The sequence below is a fragment of the Octopus sinensis genome, linkage group LG8 (genome assembly GCF_006345805.1).
Source record: "Octopus sinensis linkage group LG8, ASM634580v1, whole genome shotgun sequence".
Classification (NCBI taxonomy): domain Eukaryota; kingdom Metazoa; phylum Mollusca; class Cephalopoda; order Octopoda; family Octopodidae; genus Octopus; species Octopus sinensis.
The window spans coordinates 31,124,612-31,133,788 of NC_043004.1; the positions used below are offsets into that span (position 1 = coordinate 31,124,612).

The 9,177-nt window shown below is 33.1% G+C and overlaps 1 protein-coding gene and 1 long non-coding RNA gene across 3 annotated transcripts in view; both read right to left on the minus strand.

The window, feature by feature from the left end:
- LOC115215250 (TSC22 domain family protein 1) overlaps positions 1-9,177 on the minus strand; it is a 142,339-nt gene that overhangs the window by 21,414 nt on the left and 111,748 nt on the right. The gene's annotated exons all lie outside the window — the stretch shown is intronic.
- The window catches only part of LOC118764523, a 12,028-nt gene continuing 10,341 nt past the window's right edge, over positions 7,491-9,177 (minus strand). Inside the window, exon 3 of the long non-coding RNA XR_005000333.1 lies at positions 7,491-7,502. This is a non-coding gene — a long non-coding RNA (uncharacterized LOC118764523). The remainder of the gene's footprint in view (positions 7,503-9,177) is intronic.

The window sequence follows — 9,177 nt, forward strand, 5'->3', positions numbered from 1 at the left end:
ATCTGTTTGATGCTACTAATGAAGGAAATTAAAAAGTGCTGTAAAAGTATCCCATCAAACCTTGATTTATTTAGTTACTGGTAAGAAGTACAAAGACGCAGCTAATGAAGTCTAATTGTATTCTTTGCCTACCAGATCCAGACTTCTATGAGTAACAAAGTGAGAGTGTGTGTGTGTGTGTTAATGATAAATAAATATATCAAGTAAATTATTTCTTAATAGTTGTTACTGACAGTGGAAATGGACTAGTGTGTGTGTGTGTGTGTGTGTGTGTGTGTACACATGCACATAAGCACAGGCAAGGCTGTGTCTGCAACTACATTCATTTGGGTATGGTCCCACTGCATGAAAACTTTTAGCAATTGTGTTCTGCTACAACAACAGCTTTGTAAGTGAAACTGGTAGGCAGAAACTTGAAAAGGCTCATCATATATATGCGCTCTTATTTTTCCTTGTTAAAATCAGAATATTAATATCTATGATACTCTACCAAAAGGTGGTGAATAATCCCTCAACACTGAACTGTTCTTATGTAATATTATCATCATTGTTTTAACATCTGCTTTTCCATGCTTGCATGGATCAGACAGAATTTTGTTGAGGCAGATTTTTCTATAGCCAGATACACCTATTTCCAAGTATGGAAATATGCTCTCCAAGACTAGACATGATTTCAGATGATTAGAAATGAATGACACTGCTTGCATCAAATGATGCCAAGGAAAGGGGACAGTAACGTATAAACATGCACACATATAAATACACACATTTTATACATACACTACACACACTACACACACACACACACACACACACACACACACACACACGCTGGGCTCCTTTTAGCTTCAATTTTCCTAATGCACTCATAAAGCTTGGGTCAACATGGGGCTATAGCTGAAGACACTTGCCTAAACCATATGGTTGTAAAGCAAACCGCTAATCCATGCTTGTGCCTATAATGATAAATATTTCTATGTGTTGCACATAAACACCCATACTCTTTCTTTTTAATATACATCTTTACAAAAAAAACAATCAAACATAAATTGAAGAATCATTCAATGTTTTTCTACTATACACACACATACATACAATTGAGGTTGAGTGTTATTTCCATGTGCTCTCACTAACACCACTAGAAGCAAAACTGTTGTATAGTTAATGTTTTCTAGCAATCATCACTCAGCTACCTTATCAGCCTTTATGTGTGAGGATGTGTTTGAATGGGAATAACTTTGTTGAAAAGAGGGTTGGTGCAAAGAAGATCACCTCGCAGTAGAAAATCATACTACAAGTTTTGTGTAACCCATGCCAGCATGCACACACACACACACACACAGATACAGTAAAATCTGTGGTCAGACTATATATACATATAAATGATGACAGGCAATAAATAGCGGATTAAATACTAAATCAAAATATCTAGACACTAATTAAATACTTGTCTCTTATTATTTATCAGTTTTCTCTTTCCAGTGAGATGTTAAATAAACAACACTTTGTTTTGTTTGTGTTTCTCTTTTGGTGAATGTGAAATTACTCTCCTCTTAAGTTGCTGAGTCATAAAGGGTGTGGTTTGCAGTCATAACTAGGTAGACATACACTAACAGTAAAGAATTTCGTTATTATTTCACTTTGCAAGGATTCTTTAAACATTCAAAGCCATAAAGATGTTAAGAAATTATCGATATATGTGGGTGGGGTGATTGTCTTGTACCACACAGCATAATGCATATATAAGCCATGAAGGAAAGAACAGCTCTTCATTAATAATTTAATCAGTAATGAGGTTTGCATACTGAATGTTTTCATATACATGAAGATAAATACAATCAAAGCTGTCTAGAATTATTACTGAAAAACTCTGTGTGTGTGTGTGTGTGTGTGAATTAAGGAGACTAAACCGGTTCAATGATTTGAAAAAGAAGACATTCATTAGTGTTTAAAAAGGAAAAACAGATACAGTAGTCTTCTGCCCACCACTTCTTCAAAGACAGACTAAGGCCAACTGACTGGGCATTATTGGGTCAGAATATCAAGGTGTTCAGAGTCAAAACATTTCTTAACTCTGGACTGAAAGTGTCATTGTTTAGGTTTATATCAATGTTGATACGATAGTGTGTGTGTGGGGGGGAGATAGATAAAGAGAGAGAGAGAGACTGATTCACAGAAGTAGCAAGTCCACGTGTAAAAGTGTTTTTCTAAACATTATGTATTTCATGATGCTCTTCAGATTTCTAGTGGTTTTAAATGTTATCTAAATCTAACTTCATTTGAATACCAGTAAAGATAATTACCACTGATGTCTAATAAAAGTGAATAGCATTACCAATGAATGGATATTTAAAGCAAGAGGAAGTTTTGAAGCTGACAGACAAATTTTGGGTTGACATTTTCAAGCAAAACAGCCTTTTCACAAAATAAATAAAATAGCTTAATTTACAACCCCATTTTTTTTTTCTTAGAGTTTTGTTAGAATCCTAGTTTTCCATACAATGGAGGGAAATACCGTTCTAAACAGAATATTAATCTATTGGAAGTGTGTCCTTCAAGAATCTGCTTTGGTAAGATTTTTGTTTCACCTTGGGGCAATGAGCCATCAACTATATGTCAATCCCTTCTGCCCTAGAATTTATTTCATCAATCCTAGAATAATGAACTTTATGTTGATCTAAGTGAATTTCAATCCATAGAAGACAACACCAATGAAAATGACACAACAAAGATCATAGTGAGGATGAAGATGATGGCATTAAAATTAACAATAATAAGGAGAAAATATTTTGTAAAAGCAGTTTCTGAAAGTATCAAGATTGATTATGAATTGCTTTGAGCAATGTTTCTGTTGACACTTTCATAAAATAAATATGCCAGCCATCTATCAAATAACAGCAGTTAACGCAATCCTGAGGAAGAATACTTACAACTCAAAGCAGCTTAAACCATTTTAATGAAAATCAATCACTATTCCTGGACTTACAAACTTGTTTTAAAGTTATCTAAATCGAAACCTCCCATTAATAATACTTCACACTAATTTGTGCTCCAAATACAAGCTTAAAACTCACAAACTTATTTTACTAAATTCTTTCATTATTTTCAAAATTAATTGAAACAATGGCAGTGTATTTCAACAGAAATATGCTAACAAAAGGGTTAATAGCTAACTGCAGATTTTAATTTAAACTGAAATGATATTGTAATGTCCAATACTCTCACCAAACTTTTTTCCTTTTAAATTTCAAATCAAAGCAAATTTTCTAGCATAGCTAAATTAATATTTCCCATACTTCATGATTTTTTAAAAAATATAATTAAAACAATTTTGTTTGTTTTTTTTTTTATCAAGAATAAACCAAGCCACTACAAAAACCAAAACAAAATGCATTAAAAAAACTCATCAATTTACAATTAAAAAAAATGACTAAATAACCTTCAACACTGATTGAAACTGAGAAATAATTAAATATAGCTCAAGTAACATTGAAAATGACAAATACCTGAGTATATTCCCAAGAAATAGTTTAAACAACTTCATTCATTATGACAAATACCTGAATTAATATATTCCCAAGTTTAATATAAACAAGAATTTTGAATGTAGCTCCACATACAAATAATAATGATAATAATAGCAATAATGATCCTTTCTACTACATGCACAGGGCCTAAAAATGTGGAGGAAGGTGTTAATCAATTACACTGACCCCAGGGTTCATCAGGTGCTTATTTTATTGGCACTAAAAGGAGGAAAAGTAAAATAAACCTTAACGTAATTTGAACTCAGAGCCAGAAGAAATGCCATTAAGCATTTTGTCCAACCAACTAACGATTCTGCCAGTTTGCCATCTTAATAATTCCTTCGAATTTTGGCACAAGGCCAGCAATTTTTAGAGGAGGAGGGGATAAGTCAATCACATCGATCCCAGTGCTCAACCGCTACTTATTTTATTGACATCAGAAGGATGAAAGGCAAAACCAGCCAATGGAACTATGTAAACTGAACCACAAATACTGTGTAAACTAAAACCATATAAACCTAAATTTTGAGGAAGTTTAACAAAAATGTTCATTCTATGAATAGAGAGTAAAATGACAACAAAGTTGGAAGACTTGATTATATTACATTAGAAACTGATTTTGACTTCTGTTCATTTTGTATACACATATGCAGGCAGATGCACAAACGCACTCACACATACAATATACGTTATGTAAAACTTGTAAAACATACAGAAGTGTACGTTATACAGAATGTACACATTATTCAATACACGAAACTATACTCTGAATAGAGTGGAAAGATATGTTTATTATAGCAAAAGTTGACAATTTATTCCAGTTTCACTGGCTAGTCAACTGCCTGCTAAAACTGGAATAAACTGTCATATTTTGCTACAAGTATGTTTATCATCATCATTTAATGTCTGCCTTCCATGCTGGCATGTGTATCCAAAAATTAAGGAATGGGGTAGAAAAAATCCAGGCTACGTATGTTTCATAGTGAGCAGAACCTCAGAAGTAGTAATTATCCAAACAAAGTGTATGCTGCAGGCTACTCTTCAGACTAAGGGTATCTTGATTATATGAAGTTTACATTGCCGTTAGGAGACCCACGTTAACACATCAGCAAAGGAGACCGATAGAATAAGTACCAGGCTTACAAAACAAAAGTACTGGAGTTGATTTGCTCAACCCTTCAAAGCTACAGTCCAATGAATTTCTTACCACATGTGTGTATGAGAGAGTGCACACATACACATATCTGATTCACAATGAAAGTGCAGGATGTCTGAAAATATTCACATAACATAAAAATGCCTCACTCCATTTTTTTTTCTTTTTTGCAAATTTATTATCCATTTTGTTTCTAAAGTTATTGTCTACCAAGTCAACTGTTCAGGGATAAGGAAACAGTGGAGAGAGATTATGAAGATTCAGTAAGCAAAATGGTTGAACGAAAGAATGAACAAACACATGTTCTTTTCTACTCTACACACAAGGCCCAAAAATTTTGGGGAGGGGGCCAGTCGATTAGATCGACCCCAGTATGTAAATGGTACTTAATTAATCGACCCCAAAGGGATGAAAGGCACATATTACTAAGGTGCATTGCAGCAGTTGAACACTTTGAAAACAATAAGTGTGAATGTTAAGCATTTATTTTTCCCACATGTATGGCTGTGTGGTTAAGAAGTTCACTTCTCAGCCACATGGTTCGGAGTTCAGTTCCCCACTAAGTAGAATCTTGGGCAAGTGTCTTCTACTATGGTTCCAGGCTGACCAAAGCTTTGTGAGTGGATTTAGTGGATAGAAACTGAAAAAAGCCTGTTGTGTATGTTAGTGTCTTCTTGTTTTGACACTGCATGATAGTTGTAAATAAGTGTCACCTCATATAAGTGGCACCTATCATTACCAAAATCCCATGAAAAATATCTGGTCACAGGGAAATATCTTACTTGGAAACAAGTGGGGGTTGCAATACGAAGGGCATCCAGTAGTAGAAAATCTGTCTCAACAAATTCCATCCAAACTATACAAGCATGGATAAGCAGATGTTATGGTGTTGATGATGAAGAATTCATTTTTCAACATTATAATTCGAAAAAACATATCACTAAAATAAAAGACTGTAAAAAAGTAAGGCATTGTTGTATGTTGATGTAGAAAATACCTGAACTTGTGTGTGAACATATCAACAAAGATAACATAGTAATTATTTAAATTTAGTATAAAGTATATATATATATATATATATATATATATATATATTTGAGGTTATTGTGTTTGAATCAGGAGTGTGGAGTCAGAAAGAATTATTGAATTACTGGAATTAGACTCGGAGTCAGAAAAAAACGTACCAATAATTAACTAAGTATAAAATGTAATGTGTTAATATTTGTGATTTTACAAAGACTAATTTGAAAATAATACAGATTTAACGGCTTCTAAGAAGGATAATGAAGCATAGATTTTTGCTTTTGAGACACTAGTCAATAAAAGGTTTGATTTAATCCCTATTCTAGATACAATATTTAATAAATTCTGAAAGGATAAATTTTTCGATCCTCTACAATATAAATGTTTATTTCATTTAATAGAATCTTTCATGTTCCGCTCAACAATTTTATATTCCAACAACACTTTAATCTTAAAAAAAGAAGGGTTATGTATCTAATCAAGTTTATATCTTAAAATGTGTTCGACCTTTTAGTTTCAACTCAGATGTACTTCAGATTTCTGAACTGGTAAATAAAAACATTCCTGATTTTCATTTATAATATTTTTATAGTTTATTTCTTTTATACTTCATTTTTACTACATTTGTGAATTTTGTCTCATGCTTAATTGCTTGTACGCTTCATTAATAAATAATATAAAATCACTCACACTGGCATTGTTATTGCCTCTAAACCTAAACATATACATACAAGGTGATGCCCCAGCATGGCCATAGTCTAATGACTAAAACAAGCAAAACGAAAAATGAAAAAAAGTACACACATATATATGTGTGTGTGTGTGTGTGTGTGCACACCCACATATACTTCCATTAACCTGCTTTATTTCCATTTATCATGCTGACACGCGTTATTAGACAGGTTGTCACAAATGAAGTCAGTACTTCCACATCTCACTCAAACTTTCCATTTGCTATGGTTTCTTGCTATGATGTTGGATGCCTAACACCAGCCACTTTACAGATTTTACTTTAAATGGTTATAGAAACACAAATAGAGATATATACTTCTCTCTCTCTCTCCGAGAGAGAGAGAGAACTCAGAAAGAGTTGTGCAAACAAGAAGAAAAAGGAATATACAATATGTATTTTAAAAGCTGATCACATTTATTATAAACTGAAAACTTCACTGTTATTCTAAATTTCCACTTATATTTGAACTAAATGGTGATAATTCATACTAAGTATGGAAAAACATGAAGGCATTAACCCTTTTGTTACCAACCCGGCTAAAACCGGCTCTGGCTCTGAGTACAAATGTCTTGTTTTTATAAGTTTTGAATTAAAATCTTTCACCAAATCTTAGTCACAATTTATGTTCCTAACACTAGCTGAATGATAACTAAGTTATTTTACTAAATTCTTGGTTATATTTAAAGTAATTCAAAGAAACACAGAGCATCTCAAAATAAATACAGTAACGAAAGGGTTAATTGGTTAATATTGAACTCTGCTAGTACACAAACAAACTGGACCACACTGCTGACATAATTGTGCTGAAACTCATAACCTTAGACACATTTTTTACTTAAGGACCATAAGGAATATTTCAAAAAGATTAATTAATGCCAGAAGACATAAGGCTTGGTAGCTAAGGTATTGAACTCAGACTAGGTAGTGTTATATTCTAGAATAAAACACTTCATGTTTTGTTGCACCAGTACACTCAGTTGAAAATGAGTACCAGCAGCAGATTGGGAGTTAACTCTGCAATGGTTTGCCCAACCATTCAAGGGAAAGGACAATACTGTACTTTCTTAGTCACTTGTAAATCATGGAAATCAAGATAAGATCCAGCCCAACAAGCATGTAGGCTTGTGATAGACTTCTTTTAACATGATACAAGATGAGTAGATACAGTAAGTAGAATTAATCATCTAATTCTTGATAGGACCATACCTAAAATTAAGGCCCAGCTACAGTTATTAGTAGAAAAAAAAAAACAGTTATTATCTGGGATTGTTACTTCCCAAATGAGCAAAATACTAGCTTTCTGCAATTTGATATTAGAAATTGCGAGGATTCAGAGACTTTAACACTGCTAGTTTAACCCTTTAGCGTTCAGATTATTCTGTCAAATTTAACGTTTATTTATTCACATTGTTTGGAATTATTCATTCATGATCAAACAGTTTAAGATTTGGGTGATATGATTGTGTATTTTTAGAATGACATTGTAGGGTAAGTGTGAGAAGCTAGAAGCCTTTTTGAATAGAAAATATGTGGGATATTTGAGCCAGATATGGCTGGTTTAAATGCAAAAGGGTTAAGGCTCTATACTTTGCTATGTCTATTACAAATACTGAACAATTAGAAATCAAAATTTTGTAAGCCAGGGAAAACTGTTATAAATCATGACCAGTCCCACTGAGTGGACTGTCTTCTATAACCTCAGGTTGACTAGAACCCTGTGAGTGGGTGTAGTAGATAAACTGAGAGAAGCCTGTCATTAGTGTATACACAAACAAATATATATGCATGTGTGTATCTTTGACTTGACATTGTAAATGAGCATCACCATCATACAAGTGATGTTGTTGATTTCCAGTCTTCTACAAAGAACATGATTGGCCAAAGGAAATATTACCTTTCTTGGAAACAGGTGAGGATTAGCTACAGAAAGGCAAAAAGGCTGAAGAAATCTGTCCCCCGACACCCAAATTCCAAATGACTCATGCAAACATGAAAAAGTAATTGTTATGATAATGATGATGGAGTTAATGACTTAGCTAACAGATCTTAGTAACAGATCTAATTGAGCTGTAACTGCTGTTTAAATTCAATGTGATTTCCAATTATATATCAGAATACATTTTACCAAGCAGATAGCTTATTATCTTAATTGCAACTCACAAACTATGTATAGAATTGAGAAAAAAAATCCTTCATTTTCTTTCTTTTTATATTTACATGGATAATTCTACCACTGTAGATTCTGACATTACCACAGTTAACTGCCCAGACATAATACTTAACTTTACAAATTGTCTCTAATATACTTATTGCAAACCCAAAGAGAAAAACTATCTCAATAGATGGTCTAACAAATCCAGAAAACTCACAAGGAATATAGATGAAGAACAATATCATGAGAACTTAGTAAGAAGTATCGTTAAAAGCAAAAATATAACATTCCACCTAATGGAATAAGGAACACGAGGGCTAGATCTAAACAAATCTGTTGGTATAATATTCCACATTTTAAAAAGTGACTACTCGTACAGCCTACTTACAAAAAAATTTCTCATCTCAGCATAAATTCTGTGTAGTAAGAAAGATTGCAGTTGGGAAGCAAGCTTCTTACCACACAGCCAGTGTCTGCACTGTGTGTGTGTGTGTATTGCTTCATCTTACCCTCTCCCATCTAAAACTTTTCCTCATGTTTTGTTATCCTAACACCACACATACATTTTTATATAAATACAAAATAT